Source organism: Typopeltis vanoorti, chromosome 5 (genome assembly GCF_054136105.1).
Source record: "Typopeltis vanoorti isolate ZY-2024b chromosome 5, IOZ_Tvanoo_1.0, whole genome shotgun sequence".
Classification (NCBI taxonomy): Eukaryota; Metazoa; Arthropoda; class Arachnida; order Uropygi; family Thelyphonidae; genus Typopeltis; species Typopeltis vanoorti.
In genome coordinates this window covers 126,911,700-126,933,035 of record NC_143553.1, presented here as the reverse complement: position 1 = coordinate 126,933,035, position 21,336 = coordinate 126,911,700, and positions in this window count along the sequence as shown.

Sequence of the window (21,336 nt, the reverse complement as noted above, 5' to 3'; positions counted from 1 at the left end):
TATTAAGCCTGTGTAGTGAATGTGGCGTTTGCACACCGCGGTGCATGACCGCACGAAGGAAGACTATGTTTCGAATCTAGCCATCGACTAGAGGAAATTTTTCTAAGCCTTTTTTCGGCCGGTTCTTCAGTTAGTCGATCTCTGGCACGGGCAAGCAGGTTTTTTCTCCCAGGAAATCGGGGTTTTCGTACCGTAAACTCATAAAAATCAACCGTAGAACCCACATTATTTCAGACATTAAATATATTGTGTTAGGGTTAGGGACCACGAGATGGCGGCACTTGTTGAGCAATCTCTCTTCACTACATGCCGTTTAATTAGTGATAGCCTTGCGCAAGCTATCTCTGATTGGCTGCCAGTGGAGAATGAACTGCCCACTCAATCTCCAAAAGTTAGATAGCGCTAAACGCCTTGCCTACTCCCTATACGGGAATAAAAAGCATTAGCTTAGCTGATTTATTATTATTATTATTATTATTATTATTATTATTATTATTATTATTATTATTATTATTATTATTATTATTATTATTATTATTATTATATACACTGCAATATCAGAACACAAAATACTGACAGCAAAACACTAATGTCACTATACAGCTTTGCTAAAACATTATTTCGATGCCAACTACAGGACAATCAGAAATACCCAGGGGCGAGTTCTCCATGCTTGCTGTGCTTGCTGCGCAAGCTGATTAATTGAGAAAGAAGTAATATTTATTTGTTAATAAATGCATGTATTTATAAGCATTCCATTTAGTCATTTATTTTTGTAGACAGAAGACGTCTTAAATTTGTGCGGCATTAATTGAGCTTTGCGTTGTGCATCGAAGGCCGATGTTTGCTTGTCTAGTCAAAGCTACCTTGGTTTGCTCGGTTGTAGAAGCTTCCAGGTCCTCACTACAGCACTGTGATTTCATATGCACGCATAGCCATTTCCACTCCTTTCATGTCGTCTTAAACACAGGCCATGCGTAGTCAAAGTAGCTCTAGCCAGTGAGCATCAGCCAGCCTTTACAAGTGTGTGTGTGTGTGTGTGTGTTACTTGTGAAAATTACGTTACAACCAACTTTTCATGACGATGTTATTGACCAGTTCATAAAGAAGAAACAGTAGAGTTGAATTTGTATTCAAGTAGCTAAATTGAAAAAGATAAAATATCATTTGTAAAATAAATGTATTTGTATGATTAAATGTACATAAATTTCTAAATACAGTATATACTTTTAAATGGTCAATAATTCATTATTCTGCTAATCAGACTTCAATCGCACCTCCCACTCCCTGAATGATAACAAGAGCACGCATGAATTTCAAGACCAGCATTCTCCCATTGGAAATACATACCGTATAACAAGACCTTAGACAACTAATTATATCACATATAAATACAATAATCACTTCAGAAAGGGCACACGAAACTTCTACATTCCAGACATGATAAACAAATTACCTTTTGAATACAGAAACCTTACAAACTACAATAGCCTGAAAAGAGTGCTAAGGACATACTATGAACAAGAAACATGCACCCAAGAAACATGCACTTCAAGCTTCCAGTTCAGCAACTCATCAAGACATTCCAAGTTATCACGTGTGCGCACGTGCGCATGTGTATATGTGTATGTATGTGCGTGCGTGCATGGCTTGCGCAAATTTCACAATCAATGGTTGCAGTGGAAATCAAACCTATTAAACATATTGATTTCGTAACTTCCCAACACAGCAAACAAATCAATAAATAATAACTAACTGGTGTCATCCTCAGATAAGCTTACAAATAAGCTTTGAGGATGAAAGCTGAGAAATTATCTAGCTAAAGCCAGTGAGCTTCAGCAGCGTTTACAAGTGTGCATGTTGCTAGGGAAAATTAAGTTACAACCAACTTTTTATGACGATGTTATTGACCAGTTCATAAAGAAGAACCGTAGGGTAAAATATCTTTTTTTTAACTATTAAAATTTATTTGTAAGCGTCCTATAATAGTATAAAATGTTGAACAATCATCTGTGTAACCTAAGAGCAACAGCTCATCCAGATTGCGATATCCATAAAGTTACAAGAATTTATGTAATTCATTTTCATTATATACATATATGTACATTCATATAATACACAAAATTACATATTATTATAATATAATTACATAATAAAAACGCACATGCTAATACAGAGAAAGTTGCATAACAATTAATTGGAACAAAATAAAGCAGTTAAATAGCATTAAAATTTTTATGATCTTTGAATACAAATATGCTAAAAAGCAATAATTTATACAATTATTTTAAACACAGATTCCTCATTTCTGTAGGAAAATAAATACTCTTTGATTACAGTTTTGCATTTGTTTGGGTTAGTTTCATTTCTTATTGTTAAAGGTAGTGTGTTGAATACTTTTGGCGCTAAATAAGTATAATGTTTGTGTATTGCTTCTTTATTTACTATTCGACTATATATTTTAGGCCCTTATGTCTACTAAGGAAAGTATCTTGTTTGATATTTATGTATTCGTTGTCGTTTTTTATTAATTTTATGAATAATAGGACGCAGGATGCAGAAAGTATATGGTGCAGAGGGTGAAGCTTGACACTTTTTTATATTCCCTGTTGTCTGTTTTGGGAGCAGTGATGGAAGAGATTTGTGAGCTATTTTAGCATGCCCTGAGTGGGCAGAAGTGGGTTACACGTCGTCGAGTGTTTGGATGGCTTTCAGTCTTTTATGTTTCCAGTGATCATTAGCGTCATAGTTTCTGGCTTGTTGTATTAGTTAATTTGGATGGGTAGATGTCTTCATAAAGAATTTTTCTGCTAGGGAGCATAGTAGTGGAGAGATGTAGGGGATATTTATGTCTCGGTGGATCTAGGAGTTCATTATGAACCACGGGGCGTCCAATATCATTCGCAGGCACTTGTTCTGTAGTCTTGAGGGTGTTTGTCTTTGAGGTATGGCTCCAGGCTGGGGAGATGTATATAATTGTGGGACAGATTACTGTCTTGTAGAGTAGAAATTTGTTTCTTGTGCTTCGTTTGCTGTGTCTGTTGATCAAGGGGTACAGCTGGGCGATAACTTTTGAAGCTTTGGTGCATGTGTTCTTGATGTGGCTGTTGAAGCATAATCATTTGTCGAGAAGTATTCTGAGGTATTTTGTTTCAGTTTTCCAGGGAATTTTAGAGTTGAACAAGGTTATGTCTCCTTTGGGGGATGCTTGTCTTTTTGTGAAGAGTATCGTTGTGCTTTTCTGGGGGTTTAATTGTAGTCGCCAGTCTGTAAACCATTTTTCTAGATTCAGGATGGCGTCTTGTAGTTTTTTGGTTACGAGATGCGGTTGGCGGGATTCGGCTAGTATAGCTGTGTCATCTGCATAAAGGGCGATGGTGGATGTGAGAGGATTTTGAGGGATGTGTGCCATGTAGATGTTGAACAGGATCGGGGCTAGCAGTGATCCTTGAGGAACTCCAGCGAGGATTTTCCGTTGGGTTGAGACTGTTTCATTGATTTGACTTGCATCCTCCTGTTTGAGAGGTATGATTTAATCAGGCATATCATGTTTAGTGGAATGTTTGTGATGATAAGTTTGTAGAGGAGGCTTGGTGCCAGATCTTATTAAAGGCTTTTCAGATGTCTAGGAAGACGGCTCCTGTGTGCTAATTCCAATTAAATCATGTGGTGATGTATTCTACCAGCCGATGGATCTGTTGGGTGGTTCTGTGATTTTGACGGAAGCCAAATTGTTCTTGTGAAATGATATTTACTTGGTTGACATGATCTTGGAGTCTGATGAGGATGATTTTCTCTGCTATTTTTTCTAAGTTGAATAGCAGGCTGATGGGACAGTAATTTTCAGTTAGATGTGGGTCTTTGCCTGGTTTGTGAATTGGAATGATGTCAGCTATTTTCCATGACTGGGGGGAAGTGCTACCTTTTGAGGATGGAGGTTATGATGTTTGTCAGATGTGCTATGGCTTTGTGTGGTAGTGCCTTGATTACTTTGTTAGTGATGCCGTTGGGACCTGGGGCTTTTTTGATCTTGAGGTGGTTGATGATGCCAATTATTTTGGTAAGTAAGGTAGGAATTATAGGGCTTGGATTGCCATCGGGACGATTTACTGTGAACCTGACTTTACAATGGATCTTGTATACATGGCTGATGTTTAGGTTCTCATATGCAGTACTGCATTGTTACTCTAGGTTTCTTGCTATGGCTTCAGCTTTGTCAGCATCTGTTTATGCAAGGTGCTGTTCTTCTTGAAGAGTAGGGTAGGGATTTGTGCTTGTTCCTGAGGTTGTTTAGGATTTTCCATATGGAATGATCTGCTGCGGAAATGGAGGTGATCTTGTTGTCCCATTGTTGATTCCTGTGGTTCTGGAGAACTGCTCAGACAGATTTGTTCGGTCTGTTGAGGGTTGTTTTGTCCTGGGGAGCACGTGTGTTGTGGTATATTTTTCTTTGTCTGTTTTTTTCCTTATTAAGTCCATGATTTCTTCCGGGAGACAGATGTGTTTGTGTGTAATCGTGGATACTGTGACTGCTGTTATGGCTTTATTGATTTGATTGGTGAGGTTCTTTATTGCCATGTCTATTTCTTCCTTGGCTTTTATATTGGGAACCGGACCAATGTATTCTGGTAGCACTTTCCTAAGTTTCTCCCAGACAATGGAGGTTTGGGGGGGGAGGTGACTGGTCTTTGTTCCCTAAGTGAAGTAGGCTTGGGTTGTGATCTGATGATAATTCATTCAATGCTTGAATGCAGTACTGGTATTTGATGTTGTGTAGGATGGCGATGTCTAGGATGTTGGCTGTGCCAGTTGGGCTGTGGTGGGTTGGTTCAGTGGGTCCTGTTACGACAGCATTGTTTAATCATGTGTAGCTGTATGGCCATTTTTATTTGTAGTTCTGCTGTTCCAGGAGGGATGTTTGGAGTTTAAGTCCCAGCGATGATGATGATGATGGATTCATTTATGCCCAGTAAAGCATCCAAGTCAGAAAATATCAGGATCTTAGCAGGGGAGTTGTAAGCGGCATAGATTTTAAGTCTTCCAGTTGAGTTTGTGTGGACTTTGACACCGGTGAGTTCTAGGTCGGAGGTTGGGGAATTGAGTATTTCATCGTGCCTGATGCAGTTCCTGATAAACATGGCTGCACCACCACTTCTGTAGTCCAGTCGGTCATTTCTATACAGCATGTAGCCTCTCAGTTTTGGATTGTCTGCAGGTGTTAGATGAGTTTCAGTAATTGGGATGATGTTGGGGTTGTATCTGTGAGAGAATTCTAGAAGCTCCAGTTTCTTGTTATTTAGGCTATTGGCGTTCCAAGCGTCGTTCTGTAGTGAGTCTGGGAGTAATCTAGTTTTGTTCATTAAAAAGCATTGATAAGATGGTTTGAGTTTCTTTTACAAATCTTTTTATGGAGTTTGGTGAACGGTTTGACTTACTGAAGCATGTTTGCCGATGAGGCTGTGATGACTGCTGTCATGTTTGGAAGTATTTGGTCCTGATGGATATCTTTGGATGGGCGGGTTACTTCAGTGTATATCCTGCTTCGACGGTGGCTTTCCAGACTGTTGGTATTTTCAATTTGTGAGAGCAGGTGTTTTGTTGTCTTGTAGGGTGTCAGGCAACTGGGGGAGCTGTCAACTCTGGTGCCTGTGGACAAGGTTGAGAGATCTGTTTCCCTTTGTTGTCTAGTTTGTTCTTAGAGTAGTGACTGCAGCTTCTGTACTTTGTCGTATGGGGGCCCCCCCGCAGTTCGCGCATTTGACTGGCGAGATCCTTGGTTTTGAGCAAGTTGCTGTGGAGTGGTTTTGTCAACATTTGAAATATATGGAGTCTGCTCTGCAGAGTTTCTGTGCATGTCCGATTTCAATCGAAGGTAAGTTAGCCAATCTCATATGGTGGTAGCAGGGTTTTTTCTCCCGGAAACTCGGGTTTTTCATCCCGCATACAGACAGATCGCTCCATCAGAACACACGCAATTTTCAGAAGAAAAATAAATAAATAAAAAAAAATACTAGTTGTGGTGGGCGATAGATGGCGTTGATGGAGATGATTCGTAGTAGAAGTTCGATGTAGTGGTTGAGACAATTGTAGGTATCCTCCCGCAATGAGTCTTCGGACTCCTTGGAGGTGTCAGGAATAATAATAATAATTATAATGTCCGTATTTCTGACATCTGTGGCACTGGCCCGACGAGGCTCTTTTCCTTAGGGGTTCAGTTGTGATTTTCAGACCACAGATCGTTGTTATGTTGTATATGTTCTTGTGTGTGTTAGGTATCTCTACGAGTACTAAGGGCATTGGACTCTTGTCGGCCCGTAACATTCTGCTGACCTTGACAGGTGGGAGATCGCGGAGGTGGAGGTCTTCGGTTATTTTATCTGTGCAGCTGTTTTCTGTTACTCCCCTGAGTACAACGTTTAGGTTTTTCTCTGACTTCAGTGATCAAGTATGATATTTAATATCTAACTCATCCATGGTTTTTGTGAGGTGTCTGTAATCGCCTACTGTGGGGCTGGATTTTAACTCCGTCATCGGCGTTTTTTGCACATGAATAGGCAATTTGGTGGTTTTGCATAATAGGCCTGAGGGCCGTCCATCGTTCTTTTTCTAGTACAATTGGCGGGACTTTTACATTGTTGGGTGTGGGGAGGTCAGTGTTGGGGGCATCCCCTTGTTTACCTGAGTGTCCGCTGTTTTACGCTTTTTTCGAGCATGGGTTTCTGTATGGTCCTTTGGTGTGGGAGAAGAGATTATCAGGTTCATCTTCCCTTCTTCCCCTGGTGTTGAGTTGTCCCCTTCTGTGGAGTCATCTGTCGCTGAATATAGGTTTAGAAACCCTGAGCACTCTACCTCAAATTTCTTCAACAGTTTTTTGAGAAAGTCGAGCGCTAGCTTCTTATCCAGAGATTGGACAAACTCATCGGAACTTAAACTGTTCATGTTTAAAAGTATTCAAATATGCTTACCCAAGAAATATATATAATGGCGAAGAGAACGTGCAAGAGACGGGAAATGGCATCAAAATTCAAAAATCTTACCTTGTACTCCGCTATCAAAGAAGATTCACAAAATCTAAAACTTACTAATCACCACTGAAATCAAAAACATTCTTCACAACAACAACCATCATGCTGGTCTAACTAATCGAGTTTTCCTGTCAAAAAAACTCAACTTCGTATTCTATCATGTCCTTATGGATTAACAGTACCATAGTACCCTGTAGACTTATAAATATCTAAGAGTTAGCATGTTTAGTATGGTGTATTTATTACAAATTGCAGTATCCTTATATTTGTTTCTAGTTAAGATTTTAATTACTTTGCCTAAATGAACCACACGTAAAACCACAGTAATAGGTTTTTTAATATGTAAATATTTCGACCTAAGTGTCTTAGGACATCGCCAGCACAGTTGGGAAAAATAATAGAAATAACATTCAGATAGGGCGCATGGATTCAATGGAATCGAAATGCGTGCAGCAGCGCTTTAGCGTAAAAAAAAGGAAAAAAAAAAAAGAAAAAACATCAGATTATTTAGGTTACATTAAAATTAAAATTGAATTATTTTACACAATTTTGTGTGACAATTTCCCATACTTTAGGAATAGCAGGACATCATTGAGATTTAGATTGGGTCTGTGAAGTTTAGCTTCAGTACTTTCTTTATATAAACGTTCATGTTTGTATGAAGATCTGTGTAGAAGTTTGGTCTTTTCCCAGTGGATCCTATGGTTTGGGTTTTCAACTCCGTGTGTTGGGAGAGGCCGGATTTCTGCGGCTTGATGAGACGGATGTGGTCTTGATGTTCAGAGATGCGTTTAAGAACAGATCTGCCTGTCTTCTCATAGGTGGGAATTTGTCTTTAGGCGAAGGTAACAAGTTGTAGATCTGGTTGATGGGTTTGTAGTTCTTTTTTTTTTTTTTTTTTTTTTTTTTTGAGTGTCGCTCTGAGATGCCTTTGACATACGGTATGGGAGTCCTATGAGCTTGTTCTTGTCTAGGTTAATGTACGGAGAAGTGGCTGATGATTTTTTGAGTAGTTTTAGGAATGTATCCATTTAGAATGGTTTTGTTTTTGATTATTTCCAATTTTTGTTTTAGAGATTCCTCAGAGGAGCAAAATCTGTGTGCTCTGGTTACCAGTGATTTGATGATGCCAAATTTTTGAGAAGGATGATGAGCAGAAGAGTTGTGGATGTAGCGACCTGAAAAGGTCGGCTTTCGATAGACAGAAGTGGAGATGGAACCATCTTCTTTTATTTGGATGTGTAAATCCAGGAAGGAATACCCAGTGGAGATTCTTTTACTAACGTAAATTTGATGCAGAGGTGAAGAAGGTTTATTTTATCTAGAAACAGATGTAGCTCTTGTTCGGAATGACCCCAGACTGCAAAGACGTCATCGGCGTAACGTAGCCAGATTTTTGGTTTGGGTTGAAACGCGAAAATGTTTTCTTCGAGATCTTCTATAAGCAGATCTGCCAAGTTAGGTGATAAGGGAGACCCCATAGCTGTTCCCTCCTCTTGCTTGTAGATATTTTCTTTCCAAGTGAAGTAACCAGAAGTAATTGTAAATTTCAATAGTTCGACAATATCAGACGGAAGTCTATTTGAGTTAACAGGTCCACTGTTTCCTTATGGGGAATATTAGTGAAAAGGGAGACAATGTCGAAGCTAATTAGCATGTCTGTTTCCAACAGTTGAGTGTCTTTTATTTTAGGGTGAAACTCTGTGGAATTTTTAATTGATCAGTCTCAGTGGCCAATGTGGGGATGGAGAAGGGTAGATAAGAATTTTGATAACTTGTAAGTCTCGATGCTAATAGAATCAACGACGGGTCTGAGTGGGACGTTGTCCTTGTGAAGATTGAGTAAACCGTATATCCTAGGAGGTGTCGCGTTTTATGTCTTGAGGTTTTTTTTACAGTTTCTTCATCAAAAGAAGTTGTTTCATCAAGTAGCTTGTTCAGTTTCTTGAGCTCTCTTTTTTGTGGGATCATAATCAAGTTTTGTATAAGTATTTCGTTCTCGTAGTAGTAAATTCATTTTCCGGTCATATGAGTGAGTATCAAGAACCACAGTGGTATTTTCCTTGTCGGCTCTGGTGATGATTATGTTTTTATTATGTTTCAAGGAGATAAGAGTTTTTAATTCTGATGGTGGAATATTTAAGTCCAAAGGTTTGGCATCAAAAATTATTTTTGCTATTTCAAAACGAAGTTTGTTGGCTTCAGTACTGGAGAGGTGACCTATGTTTCTTTCGATGTTGTGTATAAAATCTAGATAAGGAAAACATTTTGGAGGAATGGTAAATTTATGACTTCTTGTTAGAACATTTAATTCATCTTCTGTTAGAGGAGGGTTAAATAAGTTAACTACCCATTTTTCGGACTGTAATTTGTTGGTATTTTTCTTCGAATTGGAAATAATCAAAAACACAGTCATTCTAAATGGATATAATCCTAAAACTACTCAACAAATCTCCAGCCACTTTTCCAAACATCATCCTAGACAAGCACAAGCCCATAGGATTCTCATACCTTATGTCAAAGGCATCTCAGAACGACTTTCAAAAATTATGAAAAAATACAATCTTGCTGCGACCTACAAACCCATCAACCGGATCTACAACTTGTTACCTTCGCCTAAAGACAAACTCCCACCTCTGTTACTACCTGGCGTGTACGAGGTATAGGCTCCTGTAAATGGTCGTACTATGGGCAGACAGGCAGATCCGTTCTTAAACGCATCTCTGAACATCAAGACCACATCCGTCTCATCAAGCAGCAGAAATCGGGCCTCTCCCAACACGGAGTTGAAAACCCAAACCATAGGATCCACTGGGAAAAGACCAAACTTACACAGATCTTCATTCAAACATGAACGTTTATATAAAGAAAGTTCTGAATCCCTACTTCACAGACCCAATCTAAATCGCAATGATGTCCTTCCCATTCCTAAAGTATGGGAAATTGTCATACAAAATTGTGTAAACTAATTCAATTTTAATTTTAATGTAATCTAAATAATCTAATGCTTTTTTACGCTAGAAAGCGCTGCTGCACCATTTGGATTCAATTGTATTCATGCGCCCTATCTGTATGTTATTATTATTATTATTATTATTATTATTATTATTATTATTATTATTATTATTATTATTGTTATTATTATTATTATTATTATTCCTGATACCTCCAAGGAGTCCGAAGACTCATCGCGGGAGGACATCTTCAACTATCTCTACACCTTACCTCAACTACGAATCAACGCCATCTACCGCCCACCTCCAACACCACCACAACTAGTAATTTTTGTCTGTAAATTGCGTGTGTTCTGAAGGGCCGATTTGTATGTATGCGGGATGAAAAACCCGAGTTTCCGGGATAAAAAACCCTGCTACCTCCGTATGAGATCGGCTAACTCACCAGTATTGTTCCCAACTGTGCTGGCGATGTCCTGAGACACTTAGGTCTAAATATTTACGTATTAAAAAGCCTATTACTGTGGTTTTACGTGTGTTTATTTAGTCATGAATTCTCCACAGGTTTCTTTATATAATCAACTTTAATTACTTTATGCTGAATCGAGACTAAAGGTTTCAGCGTAGTGCGATAGATTCCTCCCCAACTGAATATACCATATTGTAGTGTGCTTTGAATCCAGGTAGAACATAATATTTTTAGCATATTTAAATTTAAGAATCTGTTTAGGTAGTAAAGTCTGTTTAACATATGCTTATTTTATCCTTACTTACTTTTACTTACTTTATTTATGACATCGGTAATATGTGGTTTCCAGCTTAAACTACTATCAATTTTTAATTCCGAGTAAGTTATTACACTGCCTTTTGCTATTTTTTGGCAGTTGCAATTTGAATTTGTCCTGTAATTCCAATCATCCCAAAATAATTGTGCCTATTTAGTGTTTGAGACATTCAGACTAAGTTTGTTTGACTGGAACCAATTTGTTACTTTCAAAAGATCAGCATTCACGATGGATTTCATTTGTTTGGCTGTGTCTGTAGAGAAAATTAGTACTGCATCATCTGCAAAAGGATTTATTTTACTGTTTAGTTTAAGACTGCAGATGTCATTGATATAAATATTAAATCAAATTGGTCTCAAGACAGATCCTTGTGGTACACCGCAGTCTACTGTTTTGGAACTGCTATAGCTGTTGCTTATTTTTACAATTTGTGATCTGGCATTTAGGTAATTTTTGAACAAGTTTAGGGCAGTACATTGTATTTCTGACTTCTAATTTTTTTTATTAAAATTTCATGTGATACAGAGTCAAAAGCTTTGTGTATATCTAGAAATAGTAAATTTGTATTTAAGTAGCTAAATTGAAAAATATAGAATATTATTTGTAAAATAAATGTTGTAAATATATGATTAAATATACATAAATTTCTAAATATGTATATAGTTTTAAATGTTCAGTACAGGTAACCCCGTAACGCGATACGGTCTACAAATTGTAGTAACTCTTGTTGAACGCGGTTTTGACAAAAACACAGTCTAGAAATTGTAGTAACCCTTTATCTTTTCATATATTTTTCATCGCGCGAATTAAAAATCAAATTTTATCTTCGTTAAATTTGTGTCTGCCCTTATATAGTGCAGATAGTTATTAGTAGCGAATTTATATTAGGGGAACACTCTTTAGCACGCATTTGCTTCAATTGTATACCGAGTAAAGTGTTTATTATTGAAAATTATCTTCGATTTCCGCCAGGAAAGCGCATTAAAATCATAAGTGTGTTATCTCAACAAGGTTAATAGGGAGACCTGTTCTTGATTTAAATGAAATTGGACGCCCATAACATGAAAACATAACGTGTGCTTTTAAATGCTTTTGGAAACATAATGAACGAGTCTGTGCTTATAATAATGCTCAAGAATATATGTATTGGTTTTAAAAATATAAAAATGTGACCCTTAATATTACTACAGTAACGAGTTCCCAAGAACAGAAATGAATCAAGTACAAATGAATTAAATAATGACAATTTTTTGCTATATCTGAAGATGTTACCAGCATGCTAGTATATTTGTTCATTAGTTTGGAATTAAAGTGCGACTGTCAGCATTTGGTGATTTAATATTTCAGCAATATAAAATATGCATTCGTAACTTAAATGAACAAATATGTGTGTTGTTGTTGTTGTGTTTTCCATAGTGAAACAAGTTGATTATACGTTAATGCAATTCTGTTTAATTATTGTAAAAAAAGTGGGGAAAATTGATATACTGTAATTAATTATTTTAGAAAATTGTCCAATGCTACCTATTGATATTGTTTGAGTTATCTGTAAACATTCTTAATTTTACTACAGTAACAAGTTCCCAAGAACAGAAATGAAAAAACTTTTGCACAAGCATGGGAAATCATATCCATATGCTACAATAATAGTAAGGAACAAAAATAAAATCCACTTTTCACTTTATTTAATTTCTGAATGTTATATTAAAAAAAAGACAACATTGTAAATAATATTACAGTCAAATGAAATGTGTAAACGTAAATTTACAACTAGGTGTCATTGATGTGTTATGCAAATTTAAGTAAGACCATATATATATATATATATATATATATATATATGTTTTTTTTTTAAACATAGATTTAACGACTAAAAACCAACAAACTAACAAATCTATTGAACAACGTATAGAAGAGCATAAGAGAAACATCTCTTACAAAAGATCTCATGCAACTGCATTAACCAGTCATGTTCTTTTTTTCAAATAATCTTAATGATGATCAACAGAGCCACTCCTTTCGGTTTTCAGTAATTAAATTTATGTTTTTAAACTGTATCACAACTACCGAGTAAAAGCCGATTAACACACACACACACACACACACACACACACACACACACACACACACACACACACACACACACACACACACACACACACACACACATGTGTATATATATGTATATATATATATTTTTTTTTTTTGAAGTCACAGTGAATTCTCAAATTCTCAAACAATTTATTTATTTCACCAGACCAGAAAAAAACACTTGCACTAAATTCTGACAACACACTATATTATAATATAGTGTAAAATATCCAAATTCTAACAACTGTTAGAATTTGGTTATTTTACAGAAAGAAAATAGACAGAAAACTTTTATGCTGTTTTCAAAATAAAGAGATGGTATATTTTATTTTTTTTTCAAACATTTGTGCATGATAAAAATTTAAAAACATGTATCCGTTACTTAAAATTACTAATACTAAAGAAAAAATAAATAAATACAATAAATTTCAGGTACAGAAATAGGTTAAGAGCACAAGGAATCGAATGTAAAATTTATAGTCAGAGAAGGACAATCAGTTATTATTATTTTTTTTTGCTCAGTTATTCTGATTAGAATTATATGTATTGGTTTAAAAAAATAAAAATGTAACGCATTAATTTACTACAGTAACAATTTCCCATGGGAACGAAGAGTTCCAATCTAAAAAAATTCTAAAACGATTTCTCATCTAGGTACAACGAATTTGTGACTGGAAATGAGACATATCTTTAAGATAAGATTGATGAGAAATCTACAGTGTGGGAAAATAAATTCACATACAATTTATTTATTTATTTATTTTACTCAGTTATTATGTTAGAATATGTAGTTAAACTGAATTTTAAAAGTATAATTGAGAAAAATAACCAACTAATTTGAAGAAAATATATATATAGAGAGAGAGCCATATCAAAAACTGCATCGCGAGCTGTGAAGTTACCGGTCGCTGGTGGATATTAGTAATGAAAAAGACACGTTGAGTTTAAGCCGCTCACTATCGTGGGGAAAAAAACATAACATGATCCCAATGCGAAGGAAATTAACGAAGAGATTCAAATGGACAGAAAATCTAAGGGAACAAAAGTCAACTGGCTTTTAAGGTGATTTACAGAACTTTCGTTCTTTCAACTCTTGTGATTTGTGTGTGTTATGCTGTGGATATATGTTATAATTCAACTGTTTTGGAATATCTATTGGCATTTAGAAAACCTCGTTAGTTCCAAGATGCCCCATTCTGGAAAGAATGTAAGTTAATATTTTTTGTTTAACTTAAACATAGCAAGTGATATTTGTGATTTCAATAACCACTGCTCTTATGATTTTGGTAAGCGCAATTCTAATATTGAATAGTTTTTTTGTACATACATTAGTGTATCACCATGGGTAGACGGTCGGTCGGTTTTCAGAGAACTCCCTAAAGCTAAGTATAATTTTGAGTGAAAATTAGAATATAGGATAAAATCATAACGTAATATTGCCTAATTTTGTTAGCTTGTTGTGTCTGTGTGGTTTTAGTGTGAATTCCGTTATTTAATTTAGTGTTTAACGATACGTTTCATAGATTTGAATATGACGCCAATGCGACGTAAGATAATGGCATTCAAAAATACGACGCCATTGTTCATAAACTATAATGTGAGAGAGTTTGTCCAATGTGATGTATGTGTGGGATGTATGCATTCCCGAATGAGGCTGGAGTTTGGATTGAAAGTGATAGTGGTGAGAGAATGTGCAGAAAGTATAAGCAAAGTGAGGAGTTGAAGTAAGTGTCAGGTTGTGAGACAGTTATGGTTGAAGAAAGCCAGAATGTGAGTGAAAATAGTGGCTTGATAGGGAATTGCGATGTACAAGATGGCAATGAGAGCGATGATCAAAGAAAGAGTGAAAGCAACTATATATATAGAGAAAATAGTTTGAATGATAAAAAAAAATGAGGAATTATTTGTAGGAAGTGAGATCGCTAGGTTGCGCGCAGTGATACAAAATGCGCCGCGGGAATTAGAGCACCTGCAAAACCCTTTCCAGAGTGATTCGGCTAACGTAAATAAACAGCGTAAGAGTGGGAGAGTTTCTGAAATGAAGGAAAGAGTGTTGTATGGTGACTCGTTATTAGAGGAGTGATAGATGGGAGTGTAACTAAACGGTACCCACAGGGCGCGAAATTTAAGGATGTAAGTGAGAGTATTAGAGTGCAAAAACAGAGAGTGAAAGAATTAATAGTTGTGGCGGGTACGAATGAATCGAAAGGTGATAAATTTTTTATGAGAGAGGACTTGAAAGTATTGTTAAAGGTAGGGAAAGAAAAGAGTGACAGAGTTAGAATGGTGAGTCCGTTGCCGCGGTATGACAGAGAGGAGTTTAGAAAGAGGGCCATTATCGCAAATGATATTATAAGCAGGTTATGCAGACGGTGTGGCCTGGAATTCGTGGAATGAGTTTGATGGGCGCAAGCACTTATACAAGATGGATGGCCTGCATTTGAATGGACTTGGTGTGCGGAAACAGGAAAAGGTATTGCTGAATGAAGGGAAAATGGATGTGCAGAACCAGTGAAACTAGAACTACGAAGGAGGGCCGTGTGGATGTGCAGACTAATGACAAAATTTGGGAATGGGACATTTAGTATAACGCATAAAGATAGGGGTGGGACAAAGGGATCACTGCATTTCATGTATACTAATGCCAGGAGTATTAGGAACAAGAAGGAAGAATTTTTGGCCTTGATTGGCTCTTCCTGGCCACAGGTTATTGGCATTAGTGAAACATGGCTGACAGAAGATGATATAGTTAGTAGGATAGAATGTATAGGTTACAGTGTGTTTAGGAGGGACAGAGAGAATAAAATGGGGGAAGGGGTTATTGATGATAGCTGATGAACTGCAGCCAAGGAGAATTGAAGTTGTATTGCAGGATAGTGAAAGGAGCTCATTTGGGACTATTTGGTGTGAGATTGATACTGGCTGAATAAAATATACAGTTGGGTGCTGCTATAGACCAGGTGATGGAATAGATGGTGGAGATAGTATGCATAAACAAATTGATGAAATGAGCGGAAGGAGGGTAATTATTATCAGGATTTCAACTATGGTAACATTGATTGGAAGGAGGAGGAGAGGACACATGTGAGGAAGGAAATGGATTTTATTCAATTATTAAGAGGTAACTATCTGAGACAGCATGTAATTGAAAATACTAGGGGTGTGAGAGTGCGTGACCTGGTAATAGCATCTGAGAATTTGACTGTAATGAATATGACCATGTTGCTACCTATTGTTGAGAGTGATCATAGGGTCTTGATAGGGAATGACCTTGGGAGGTGGCTAAAGGTGTGGAATTTTCGATTAAGACAGGGTATATTTGGAATTACCGTGCTGGCAAGTATGACAAGCTTAGGAGATTGCTTGGATCAGTGCTATGGCATGTACAACTGCAAGGGCTGGACGTCGATAGAGCATGGGAAGTGGTCAAGGAGCATTTACAGGAGGTTATGGCTGATTGTATACCTAGGGTCCGAATAGTAAAACAAGTAGGGGTTAAATGGATGAATAACACCATTAAGCTTGAGCTGCAAAAAAAAGAAACAACTGTGGAGGGAATTTAAAGAAAGGTTTGACCTGTAGGCACACGAACGGTATAAAGTGCATGCCAGAAGGGTAACGAGTGTGGTTAAAAAAGCAAAAGCGGATTATGAAAGGAAACTAGCTATGCAAGCAAAAGAGAATCCCAAACAGTCCTTTAAATATGCTGCAAGCAAGAAAAAAACTGTACACGGCAAAATGATTTTAAGGAATGACGATGGTAAGTAGGTCACTGAATCAGTCGATATAGTGGACTTACTGAGCGCGCACTTTGCAAAAGTACATCATCAAGGTGGTGACATTGAAGGAACCATTAGTTTATACGGGAATTGTGATGAATGATGAAGAATGAAGGAACCATTAGTTTATACTGGAATTGTGATGAATGAAGTGGAGGTGAATAGTCTATTACAGAACCTTAATGTGAATACATCTGTGGGATTGGATGGTATGCCGGCACTGGTCTTGCGTGAAGTGGCTAAGGAATTATCAGTGCCCTTGACCATGTTGTTTAATCTGAGTCTCGGGTCTGGTTTAGTCCTGAAGGTGTGGAAAGAGGGGAAAATAGTTTCACTGCATAAAGGAGGATCCATGACTACGGTTGCAAATTACGACCGATCAGAATATGAAGAGTCGTTGTCAAGGTCTTGAAGAAAGTAGTCAAGGTAAAAATACAGCAATGGATTGATGAAAATGAGATACTGTATCGGGGATAGCACGGCTTTGTGAAGGGTAGATCATGCCTTAGTAACTTGCTCAAGTTTTATAAATTTATAACAAGGTCACAGCTGAACTGGATAAGGGTAATGGGTTTACAGTGATACTGCTGGACCTGGCAAAGGCGTTTGGCAGGATACCACATGGAATTCTAATCCGTAAACTACAACATATGGGAATAGATAAAGGGTTGGTGAAATGGATAGGTGGGTGGTTGATGGAGAGATATCAAAGAGTAGTTTATTCAGGAGTAGAGTCCACAAGACTGCCTGTGACTAGTTGTGTGCCACAGGGTTCTGTTCTTGATACCACTGCTGTTTAATCTGTTCATTAACGATATAGGGAAGGATCTAAGTGGAACAGTTCATTTGTTCACTGATGATGCAAAGTTGGGTAGGGCGATAGTGAATGCAGATGATGTCAAAATCTTGCAGGATGTCTTGGATAGATTGGAGTTCTGGGCTAAGGAGAATGGATGTTAATTTAATGTGACAAAATGTAAGGTTATGCATTTTGGGGTGAAAACATTAGCAGCAGTATACCACATTGGAGGAACTGTACTCCAGGAGATTGATGAGGCAGAGACTTGGGAGTGTTGGTGGATAGGGAAATGAAATTTAGGGGGCACATTGCAAAAGTAGCTAAATCAGCTCATCCACTCACTTGGTTGTTGAAAAATATCTTGACGAGCAGAGACAAGCAAGTTATTGTACCTTTGTACCGAGCCTTGATAAGACCATCTCGACTACTGTGCCCAGATTTGGTCACCTCGGTTCCTTCTTGATGGGCTGGAGGTGGAGAGGATCCAGAGGCGAGTGACTAAGATGATAGCAGGTCTATGGAATGAACCATATGAGAACAGGTTGAAGATTTGTGGGTTGCAGAAATTAGTTGATAGGCGGAAAAGGGGAGATATGTTTGAGACATTCAAATTGCTAAAGGGATTCTACAGGATTAATTCAGAGGATATTTTTGAGATCAGGACTGGTGGTGGGAGAACTAGTGGACACCTATGGAAGCTGGGCAAGAGTGTGGTTAGCAGGGGTGTTAGAGCTGGGTTCTTTACTTTTAGAGTGGTAAATTAGTAGAATAATCTGCCAGAGTCTGTTCTGGGTGCAATGACGGTGAGCGAGTTCAAGGCTGATAGATACTGTGAGAATGTCGTATAGTTGTGTGGACATGATGTTTAGGGCCTCCCTCGATGAGTCTAAGGACTCTCTGGAGTCGCCGAAAATAATAATAATAAATACATTAACGACTTTTTATGTCTAAATGTTTATGATTGAGGTACACCAGCATATAATTAATTATCAGAAAATGACTAAATGCTGCCGCCATCTCAACTCTAAACTAAAACTTTCCATTCTAATCTATTGAGAAGAAACGTAAATATGTGTGGGGGGGGGGGATGAGTGCGTGTGTGTGTGACGTTTTATGGGGACATCAGCATATAATTAATTATTCAGAATGTATAAACGCTGCCGCCATCTCGACTCTACTCTAAGAACTCCCATAGTTTTAACAGGAAAAAAACCCTATTTTAATTATTTTTTTTTAAAATATCATTTGGTTTTTCTCTTAACTGTAAACTAAAATTACCAATAGCTAAACATTTTGTAAAAAGGATAACGTTAATTAGAAAAAGTAATGAATTTTAAGATCTTAAATGTAAACAAACCAAAATATTCGATGAGTTATGTATATGAGAAAAAAAAAGTGGGTGTTTGAGCGGACACCAACATATAATTAATTATTGAGAAAAGGTCTAAACGCTGCCGCCATCTCGACTCTACTCAAAGAATTCCCATAAATCAGATAAAAAATATCAAATTTATTGGAAAAGTCGTGCCGCCACCAATAGATGACCATTCAGAAAACTTGATGACAACGACGGATGCTTGTCACCCTGGGAAATTCCAAGATATCTTATCTCTAAAAATCACCTACAATTCCATAGCCAAACCAAAACACCAGGTGATGTCACAGTGACATATGTTCCCCAGAAATTTCTAAACACATAACGTCTGGATTCCTTATCTCTAAATGCACCCACAAAATTGAACACGAACCAAACACACCATGTGATGACCCTGACAGAAGGGGGCCTAGCGAAATTCCAAACATTCCATACTCTATCTTATCACTAACCATCACCCATAATGCCATATGCAAACCATTTACTTATCTACAGCACACTTCCAGGACACTGACGTCGCTTCACCCTACCCCTATTTTGTTTAAAGTGTCCTGCCAATCACACCACGAATCCTTCTCCACTAATAATCTTCCTTTTCCATTCAAAACAGTAACGTCCCTTTTTTACAACTAACAAATTATGTCACTTATTTACAACTAACAAATTATGTCACTTATCTTCATCTGATAACAACACGCATCACGTCACGATTCCTTATCTTATCTTGATCTTGTCAGAAGCCATTCCCATAATACTACCATTGTCAGAACAGACATCAAGAGAAGAAATATTCAACAATATAAAACATTTATGCATCAAAACAAGCTTCATTGTAAAGGTTGTGTTGAAATAAGCATGGACAGAGCAAAAATCTAAAAAAGGGCTGGTTTCAAGGATTCAAGCTGTTACACCAGATATAAAGTCGACACACGGCTGCATACACAGGGAGGCTTTGACTACACATATGATTTCTACAGACCTAAGAAAAGTTCTGAATGAAGCTGTAAAAATCAAAAATTATATTAAAGGCCATGGAAAAGTCCTAGTTAATTTATTTGAACTTTGGAATGAACTGCAAGTTTTTCTTGATGAAAATTTTGAATTGAAAACACATTTACATAATTGGAAATGGCTCAATAAATTAGCATTCTCGGCAGATATATTTCCTGTATTAAATAATCTTAATTTGCCATTACAAGGCAATGAAATTTCTATATTTCACGTCCAAGATAAAGTGAATGCCACATTGACAAAGGTGAAGTTATGGCAAAAGTGGGTTAGTAATGTAAAAGTCCATCTCTTCATGAAATGCTCGCTACTACAAATGAAAAAATTGATGATGATGATGATGATGTGAAAATTACAATCATTCAGCATTTATAAAACTTAAATTAATCTACGTGGAAAAGTATTTCCCTGAACTGGACATTAATGTTGAGTGGATAAGATACTCTTTCAATATCAACAAATCTATGCCAAATGGTCTGTCGCCAATAGCAGAAGAAGAAGAACAACTCTCAGAACTAGCTTTTGATGGTTCCCTAAAAATAAATACAACGAGAATACGTTATCATCATTTTGATTACAAGTAAAAAAAAAATATCCTGAATTAACAGATAAAGCTCTAAGGCTCATTTCCCCATTTCCAAGTTCATATCTGTGCCAAATTGGATTTCGGACCTTGTAGATATTAAGATGAAAAAGAAGAACTGCATCTGAGATTGAAATTAACAACTATAGAGCCAAATTTTCTGAAATTTTATACCACCATAAGCAATTTCACTCCTCTCATTGATGATAAATTATTTAAATTAACTAAAAATTTAAAGTACCTTTATAAATTTTGTTGTATTAAAAAGAAAGCATATTTTTTGTTTATATGTACATCTAAATTCAAATAAAATAGACATTTACAATGGAATATACTTTTTTAATTTATTTATATATTCATTTATTATTACTATTATGATAAGGAGGTACTTGGTATATAATAACAATAATAATAATAATAATATGGTAAGGCCTTTTATTCCCGTATAGGGAGTAGAGGAGGCCGCTTAACCCTATCTAGATTTTGGAGACTGGGCAGTTCAATCTCCACTGATAGCGAATTAGAGATAGCTAGCCCAAGGCTATCACTAATTAATCGGTACGCAGTGAAGAAGGCATCTAGCAAGTGTCGCAGTCTTGTGGTCCCTTACCGTAACACAATATCTTTAATGTCTGAAAATAGTGTGGGTTCGACGGCCGATTTTCTGTAGTTTACAGGATGAAAAAACCCCGAATTTCCGGTAGAAAAAACCCGCTTTCCCGTCCCAGAGATCTACTAACTCGGGAACCGATAGGAAAAAGGCTTAGAAAAGGTTCCTCTAGTCGGCGACAAGATTTGAACTTAAGTCTATATTCTGGTAGTTCAGTGCTGAGAAGTACAAACACCACTTCTACTGTGGTACACAGGCTCCAGCTACTTCCTCTGAAATTAAATTTTTTACATGATTTATTTTATTTCTTTCAGACCGCCCAATACT